This window comes from Chrysemys picta, unplaced genomic scaffold (genome assembly GCF_011386835.1).
Source record: "Chrysemys picta bellii isolate R12L10 unplaced genomic scaffold, ASM1138683v2 scaf55, whole genome shotgun sequence".
In the NCBI taxonomy this organism is placed as follows: Eukaryota; Metazoa; Chordata; order Testudines; family Emydidae; genus Chrysemys; species Chrysemys picta.
This window is the reverse complement of record NW_027052762.1, coordinates 29,917-38,999: the sequence shown is the minus strand read 5'-3', so window position 1 is coordinate 38,999 and position 9,083 is coordinate 29,917. Positions and strand designations below refer to the sequence as shown.

The window sequence follows — 9,083 nt, the reverse complement described above, 5'->3', positions numbered from 1 at the left end:
AGTAAGGGGCCCACACTTTCCTTGACTTTCTTCTTGTTGCTAACATACCTGAAGAAACCCTTCTTGTTACTCTTAACATCTCTTGCTAGCTGCAACTCCAAGTGTGATTTGGCCTTCCTGATTTCACTCCTGCATGCCTGAGCAATATTTTTATACTCCTCCCTGGTCATTTGTCCAATCTTCCACTTCTTGTAAGCTTCTTTTTTGCGTTTAAGATCAGCAAGGATTTCACTGTTTAGCCAAGCTGGTCGCCTGCCATATTTACTATTCTTTCTACACATCGGGATGGTTTGTTCCTGCAACCGCAATAAGGATTCTTTAAAATACAGCCAGCTCTCCTGGACCCCTTTGCCCTTCATGTTATTCTCCCAGGGGATCCTGCCCATCTGTTCCCTGAGGGAGTCAAAGTCTGCTTTTCTGAAGTCCAGGGTCCGTATTCTGCTGCTCTCCTTTCTTCCTTGTGTCAGGATCCTGAACTCGACCATCTCATGGTCACTGCCTCCCAGGTTCCCATCCACTTTTGCTTCCCCTACTAAGTCTTCCCTGTTTGTGAGCAGCAGGTCGAGAAAAGCTCTGCCCCTAGTTGGTTCCTCCAGCACTTGCACCAGGAAATTGTGCCCTACACTTTCCAAAAACTTCCTGGATTGTCTGTGCACCGCTGTATTGCTCTCCTAGCAGATATCAGGGTGATTAAAGTCTCCCATGAGAACCAGGGCCTGCGATCTAGCAACTTCTGCTAGTTGCCAGAAGAAAGCCTCGTCCACCTCATCCCCCTGGTCTGGTGGTCTATACCAGACTCCAACCGTGACATCCCCCTTGTTGCTCACACTTCTCAACTTTATCCAGAGACTCTCAGGTTTTTCTACAGTTTCATACCGGACCTCTGAGCACTCATACTCCTCTCTTACATACAATGCAACTCCCCCACCTTTTCTGCCCTGCCTGTCCTTCCTGAACAGTTTATATCCATCCATGACAGTACTCCAGTCATGTGAGTTATCCCACCAAGTGTCTGTTATTGCTTCAGCAAGTCTCCTTCTCGAGGTCTCTCTTTGAGGACTGAGAGAGTATTAGTGTTCACATGTGTGAGTGCGAGCAGGAGCCTCTTTGGAGTTTTCTCCTTTCCTTTGACGGATTTTACTAGAAAACAGACGTCCCTATTTAGAAGGTAAGAGCCTCCAAGAGGTTTTGGAACCTGCTCAGTCTGATCCATCTGGTGCCAGCTGAATTCTAGGCATGGAAAACACTAGGTTAAGGTGGCAGAATTTTATTCCCTCTGTGGGATTTTGTCCCGTAGAATCACAGGGGACATTAGTGTTTGTCATTTTCGTTTTACCTTTTCCTCCATCCCTCCTTCCTTTCTCTTCATCTCTTACTTCTTTTGTCCTTTCTCCTGTTCACCTGCCACCACCAGGAGTGGGGTGGGTGTGTGTGTGTGTTGCTGGGGGTGCTCTTCACCTCCCCTTGTGGGAAGTTGATCCAAAACTGTAAGGTTGAAATAGTGCTTGAACTCCAATGACACTAGATGCTGCCATCCTGTGGCTTAGCATTAGTGTCTGGGATGATTGGGGCAAGATCTCAACCTCCCCGCAACCCACTTCACTGCTGGCAGAATCCCTCCTGCCCCCCCTGCTAGAGCCGCCTCCCTGCCCAACCTGGGTAGGGGTGGAGAAGAGGGTTCTGATAACTTGAGCTGTGGTTTGGAGGTGGAACAGCTGTCAAGGGCACTGAGGGGGAAGTAGCAGGATCTCATCCTTCAAGGAGGGGGGTTGGCACTGGAGGTTACTAGAAAGGACAAGAAGACTCCATTCTGGGGTTCAGGAGGTGAATTCATCCCTCAGTGGTGGGGAGGTGCTGGGTGGAAATACTGCTGGTTCCAGATGCCCTTAATTCCCCCTGATTCCTCGGGGCGTTTGAGTCTTTGACAGGTTCTCGTTCCCTTGCAGCAGGAGGACGTCATGGCCAGAGTGATGCACCAGCTCTGCATCATCCGGCACTTGTGCCAGGTGCCTTAGACACTGCAGGGGCTGTGCCTCTGAGGCCATCAGCAACTCCCGCTCCCTGCTGCAGGTACTGCTCTGGCTCACTATAAATGGGGAGCTAGTGGAAGGGGAAATGGAGCCCCCTGACACTCAGTAAAAGGGAAAGTGGTGTATTCTCCATCTCTTGATGTCATTTCATGAAGACTAGATGCCTTTCTGGAATGTGTGTGCCCAAAAAGTACCTATTGTACTATACAGGAAGCCTATGATATGCAGGGGGTTAGATGAGATGTTCTAAAGGTCTCAGAGAGTAGCTGAAACCTTCAAAGTGTCAGGCGAGCAGCAGGATATTAGCACTTCAGGGGATGGGTGGGTGTGGCAGTGACATCACAAAGGCCTTTTGCAGTGTAGTAGTTCCGGGGTGGGGCTCGTCCCTTCCTGGGGTACCTGGGAGCCAGGCCGCCCCGCTACAAAGCGAATAACAGTCTAGGGCCCAGACCTTTGGGTAGGGGCTGAGCACACAATTAGCAGTTCGGCGCTCAGGCCTTTGTGCAGGGGCTGAGCACACAATTAGCAGTTCGGCGCTCAGGCCTTTGTGCAGGGACTGAGCACACAATCAACAGTTCAGAGCTCAGGCCCTTATGCAGGGACTGAGCACACAATCAACAGCTCCGGCCCTGGGTCAGGGCGGGGAACAAACCAGTAGTCAGTCAGCGGCCCAGGCCTTGTAGCAGGAGCTGGGTCAGTTTGGGTTAGCCCAGGCCCTAGGTCAGGGCGGGGCAGCAAACCAATCGTCAGTCAGAGGCCCAGGCCCCTTGGACAAGGAGGAGGAGAGACTGCCACCCAGCACGGGGTGGCAGGGGGGAACACAGGCCCACCCACTCCACTGTGTTCCAGCCCGGGGCCCTATCCGCAGCAGTCCGTCTGCCGCGCAGTCAGTGGGGATCCTGACCGCAACACACTGACATGGGTTCGGGGTCTGCTATCCCCGGGCCACTTCCCATCTCCTCCTCCATGGGTACCTGTTCCTCCTGAGTTCCGTCTGCTGGGTCGCAGATCATGGGCTCCTCCGGGCCCCAAGCAGCAGGTAGGTCTGTCACTCCCTCTGGGCCCTTGGCGGGGGAAGCTCAGACCGTTCCTCAGGATACCGGGCTCTCGGCAGGCTCAGGTCCGCGGGAGCTCGGGCACCAGCGTCTGTCCTCTCCCGCTGCCGGCCAGCTACTGAGCGCTGTGGCTTGGCCTTTATACTTCCTGTCCCGCCCCTTGACTTCCGGGGGGTGGGGACAGGCCGCGGTGGCCTTGACTTCCTGGGGCGCCTGGGAGCCAGGCCGCCCCGCTACATGCAGTATCTCAGCGTATTGGTCAAAGGTGTTAGGGAGGTGGTGACCTCAGAGAGAGATGCTGACATCAGTCAGGGGCGCAGGGACAGGGAAACCTCAGAGACCCCTGTGGCTTTGCTTTAGCAAGTCTCCTTCTCGAGGTCTCTCTTTGAGTACTGAGAGAGTATTAGGGTTCACGTATGTGAGTGCGAGCAGGAGCCTCTTTCGAGTTTTCTCCTTCCCTTTTACTGATTTTACTAGAAAACAGACGTCCCTGTTTAGAAGGTGAGAGCCTCCAAGAGGTTTTTGAACCTGCTCAGTCTGATCCACCTGGTGCCCGTTGAATTCTAGGCATGGAAAACACTAGTTCAAGGTGACAGAATTTTGTAGTCCACACGGGATTTTGTCCCGTGGAATCACTGGGGATATTAGGAAAACAACAAGGAGTCTGGTGGCACCTTAAAGACTAAGAGATTTATTTGGGCATAAGCTTTCGTGAGTAAAAACCTCACTTCTTCGGATGCATAGAGTGAAAGTTACAGATGCAGGCATTATATACTGACACATGGAGAGCAGGGAGTTACTTCACAAGTGGAGAACCAGTGTTGACAGGGCCAATTCAAAAATCAGGGTGGATGTAGTCCACTCCCAATAATAAATGAGGAGGTGTCAATTCCAGGAGAGGAAAAGCTGCTTCTGTAGTGAGCCAGCCACTCCCAGTCCCTATTCAAGCCCAGATTAATGGTGTTGAATTTGCAAATGAATTTTAGTTCTGCTGTTTCTCTTTGAAGTCTGTTTCTGAAGTTTTTTTTGTTCAATGATAGTGACTTTTAAATCTGTAATAGAATGACCAGGGAGATTGAAGTGTTCACATACTGGCTTATGTATGTTACCATTCCTGATGTCCGACATGGGGACATTAGGGTTTGTCCTTTTCCTTATCCCTTTTCCTCCATCCCTCCTTCCTTTCTCTTCATCTCTTACTTCTTTTGTCCTTTCTCTTGTTCCCCTCACACCACCAGGAGTGGTGTGTGTGTGTGTGTGTGTGGTGCTGATGGTTCTCTTCTCCTCCCCTTGTGGGGAGTTGATCCAAAGCTGTGGGGTTGAAATAGTGCTTGGACCCCACTGACAGTAGATGCTGCCATTGTGTGACTTAGCATTAGTGTCTGGGATGACTTGGGTCAAGATCTCAACCTCCCTGCAACCTACTTCACTGCTGTCAGAATCCCTCCTGCACACCCTGTTAGAGCCGCCTCCCAGCCCAACCTGTGTCGGGGTGGAGAAGAGGGTTCTGATGACTTGAGCTGTGGTTTGGAGGTGGAATATCTGTGAAGGGCACTGAGCAGGAGGTAGCAGGAGCTCACCCTACAAGGAGGGGGGTTGGCTCTGGAGGTTTCTAGAAAGGACAAGAAGACTCCATTTTGGGGTTCAGGAGGTGAATTCATCTCTCATTGATGGGCAGGTGCTGGGTGGAAATGCTGCTGGTTCCAGGTTCCCTTAATTCCCCCTGATTCCTCGGGGCGTTTGAGTCTCTGACAGGTTCTCGTTCCCTTGCAGCAGGAGGACGTCACGGCCAAAATGATGCACCAGCTCCGCATCATCCTGCACTTACGCCACGTGCCTGAGACACTGCAGGGGCTGCGCCTCTGAGGCCTTCAGGAACTCCCGCTCCCTGCTGCAGGTACTGCTCTGGCTCACTGTAAATGGCGAGCTAGTGGAAGGGGAAATGGAGCCCCCTGGCACTCACTAAAAGGGAAAGTGATGGATTCTCCATCTCTTAATGTCATTTAATTTAGACTAGATACCTTTCTGGAATGTTTGTACCCAAAAAGTAACTATTGTACTATACAGGAAGCCCATGATATGCAGGGGCTTAGATTAGATGCTCTAAAGGTCTCTTCTGGCCATAAAGTGTAGTAATTTTGGAAACACGGAGTGTAGCATTGGGAGCAGCCTCTGATGTTTTATTGTCTAGCCGGCTTGCTTCCTAGAATGAAGACCCATTGAGTGGGGTGATTCACACAGAGTAGATCAAACCTTCAAAGTGTCAGGCCAGCAGGAGGACATTAGCACTTCAGGGTTTGGTTGGGTGTGGCAGTGACATCACAAAGGCCTTTTGCAGGACGTCAGCTTATTGGTCAAATGTGTTAGGGAGGTGGTGACCTCAGAGAGAGATGCTGACATCAGAGAGAGATGCTGACATGAGGGCCAGGGAAACCTCAGAGACCCCTCTGGCTTTGCTTCAGCAAGTCTCCTCCTTGAGGTCTCTCTTTGAGGAAAGTAAGTGCCTCGGAGAGGTTTGTATCCTGTTCAGTCTGATCCACCTGGTGCCAGCTGAATTCTAAGCATGGAAAACACTAGTTCAAGCTGGCAGAATTTTATTCCCTCCCTGTGATTTTGTCCCGTAGAATCACTGGGGACATTAGTGTTTGTCCTTTTCGTTTTACCTTTTCCTCCCTCCCTCCTTCCTTTCTCTTCATCTCTTACTTCTTTTGTCCTTTCTCCTGTTCCCCTCCCACCACCGGGAGTGGTTTGTGTGTGTGTGTGTGTTTGTGTGTTGCTGGGGGTGCTCTTCACCTCCCTTTGTGGGGAGTTCATCCAAACCTGTGTGGTTGAAATAGTGTTTGGACTCCACTGACACTAGATGCTGCCATCGTGTGGATTAGCATTGGTGTCTGGGATGACTTGGGGCAAGATCTCAACCTCCCCGGAACCCACTTCACTGCTAGCAGAATCCCTCCTGCCACCCCTGCTAGAGCCGCCTCCCTGGCCAACCTGGGTGGGGGTGGAGAAGAGGGTTCTGATAACTTGAGCTGTGGTTTGGTGGTGGAACATCTGTCAAGGGCACTGAGAGGGAGGTAGCAGCAGCTCACCCTTCAAGGAGGGGATTTGGCACTGGAGGTTACTAGAAAGGACAAGAAGACTCCATTCTGGGGTTCAGGAGGTGAATTCATCCCTCAGTGGTGGGCAGGTGCTGAGTGGAAATACTGCTGGTTCCCGGTGTCCTTAATTCCCCCTGATTCCTCGGGGCGTTTGAGTCTCTGACAGGTTCTCGTTCCCTTGCAGCAGGAGGACGTCACGGCCAAAGTGATGCACCCGCATCATCCGCCACTTGCGCCAGGTGCCTGAGACACTGCATGGGTTGTTCCTCTGAGTCTTTCAGCAACTCCCGCTCCCTGCTGCAGGTACTGCTCTGTCTCACTGTAAATGGGGAACTAGTGGAAGGGGAAATGGAGCCCCCTGGCACTCACTAAAAGGGAAAGTGGTGGATTCTCCATCTCTTGATGTCATTGAATGAAGACTAGATGCCTTTCTGGAATGTGTGTGCCCAAAAAGTAACTATTGTACTATACAGGAGGCCTATGATATGCAGGGGCTTAGATGAGATGCTCTAAAGGTCTCTTGTGGCCATAAAGTCTACAAATTTTGGAAACACTGAGTGTAGTATTGGGAGCAGCCTGTGATGTTTTACTGTCTAGCCGGCTTGCTTCCTAGAATGAAGACGCATTGAGTGGGGTGATCCACAGAGAGTACCTGTGTCAAGGCTGTATCCCCACTTTGAAGTTTAGGGTACAAATGTAGGGGCCTGCATGAAAACTTCTAAGCTTAACCACTATCCCAAGGCTAATTTCCTCCCCTGGGTAGCCTTGAGAAACCTTTCACCAATTCCCTGGTGAATACAGATCCAAACCCCTTGGATCTTAAAACAAGGAGAAATAAACCATCCCCGCTCCTTCCTCCCACCAACTTCTGGTGAATACAGATCCAACCCCCTTGGATCTAAAAGAAGGAGAAATTAACCATTCCCCTCCTTCCTCCCACCAACTCCTGGTGAATCAAGATCCAAACTCCTTGGATCTTAAAACAAGGAAAAATCAATCAGGTTCTTAAAAAATAAGGCTTTTAATTAAAGAAAAAGGTAAAAATCATCTCTGTAAAATCAGTATGGAAATTTACCTTACAGGGTAATCAAACTTAAAGAGCTCAGAGGACTCCCCTCTAGTCTTAGGTTCAAAGTACAGCAAACAAAGATAAACACTCTAGTAAAAGGTACATTTACAAGTTGAGAAAACAAAGGAAAACTAACACGCCTTGTTTGAAATAGGAGAGACTTGTTTAGAAAGATGTGGAGAACCTGGATTGATGTCTGGTCCCTCTCAGTCCCGAGGGCGAACACCCACACAAACAAAGAACACAAACAAAAGCCTTCCCCTCCCCAAGATTTGAAAGTATCTTGTCCCCTTATTGGTCCTTTAGGTCAGATGCCAACCAGGTTACCTGAGCTTCTTAACCCTTTAGAGGGAAAAGGATTTTGGAGTCTCTGGCTAGGAGGATTTTATAGTACTGTACACAGGACAGCTGTTACCCTTCCCTTTATAGTTATGACAACCTCAAACCTTCAAAGTGTCAGGCCAGCAGCAGGACATTAGCACTTCAGGGTTTGGTTGGGTGTGTCAGTGACATCACAAAGGCCTTTTGCAGGATGTCAGCTTATTGGTCAAATGTGTTAGGGAGGTGGTGACCTCAGAGAGAGATGCTGACATCAGCCTGGCAGGACAGGAGCACAGGGCCAGGGAAACCTCAGAGACCCTGTGGCTTTGCTTCAGCAAGTCTCCTTCTCGGGGTCTTTCTTTGAGGACTGAGAGAGTATTAGGGTTCACGTACGTGAGTGCGTGCAGGAGCCTCTTTCGAGTTTTCTCCTTTCCTTTTACTGATTTTACTAGAAAACAGGCGTCCCTGTTTAGAAGGTAAGAGCCTCCAAGAGGTTTTGGCAGCTGCTCAGTCTGATCCACGTGGTGCCAGCTGAATTCTAGGCATGGAAAACAGTAGTTTAAGATGGCAGAATTTTATTCCATCCCTTGGATTTTGTGCCGTAGAATCACTGGGGACATTAGGGTTTGTCCTTTTTGTTTTACCTTTTCCTCCATCCCTCCTTCCTTTCTCTTCATCTCTTATTTCTTTTGTCCTTTCTCCTGTTCCTCGAAAACTGTGGGGTTGAAATAGTGTTTGGACTCCACTAACACTAGATGCTGCCATCCTGTGGCTTAGCATTAGTGTCTGGGATGACTTGGGGCAAGATCTCAACTTCCCCGCAACCCACTTCACTGCAGCCAGAATCCCTCCTGCCCCCCCTGCTAGAGCCGCCTCCCTGGCCAACCTGGGTGGGGGTGGAGAACAGTGTTTTTCTCATACATTCATAGATTATCGGACTGGAAGGGACCTCAAGAGGTCATCGAGTCCAGTCCCCTGCCCGCATGGCAGGACAAAATACCATCTAGACCATCCCTGATAGACATTTATCTAACCTACTCTTAAATATCTCAAGAGATGGAGATTCCACAACCTCCCTCGGCAATTTATTCCAGTGTTTAACCACCCTGACAGTTAGGAACTTTTTCCTAATGTCCAACCTAGACCTCCCTTGCTGCACTTTAAACCCATTGCTTCTGGTTCTATCCTTAGAGGCTAAGGTGAACAAGTTTTCTCCCTCCTCCTTATGACACCCTTTTAAATACCTGAAAACTGCTATCATGTCTCCTCTCAGTCTTCTCTTTTCCAAACTAAACAAAGCCAATTCTTTCAGCCTTCCTTCATAGGTCATGTTCTCAAGACCTTTAATCATTCTTGTTGCTCTTCTCTGGACCCTTTCCAGTTTCTCCACATCTTTTTTAAAATGCGGTGCCCAGAACTGGACACAATACTCCAGCTGAGGCCTAACCAGAGCAGAGTAGAGCGGAAGAATGACTTCTCGTGTCTTGCTCACAACACACCTGTTAATACA

At 49.8% G+C, this 9,083-nt stretch overlaps 1 long non-coding RNA gene across 1 annotated transcript; it reads left to right on the top strand.

Moving 5' to 3' along the window:
• The first annotated feature begins 1,947 nt into the window (after positions 1-1,947).
• LOC135977868 (uncharacterized) lies at positions 1,948-6,480 on the top strand. The gene is made up of 3 exons (XR_010595312.1): positions 1,948-2,070; positions 4,859-4,982; positions 6,368-6,480. It is a non-coding gene; the product is annotated as an uncharacterized LOC135977868 (long non-coding RNA).
• Positions 6,481-9,083: the final 2,603 nt, after the last annotated feature.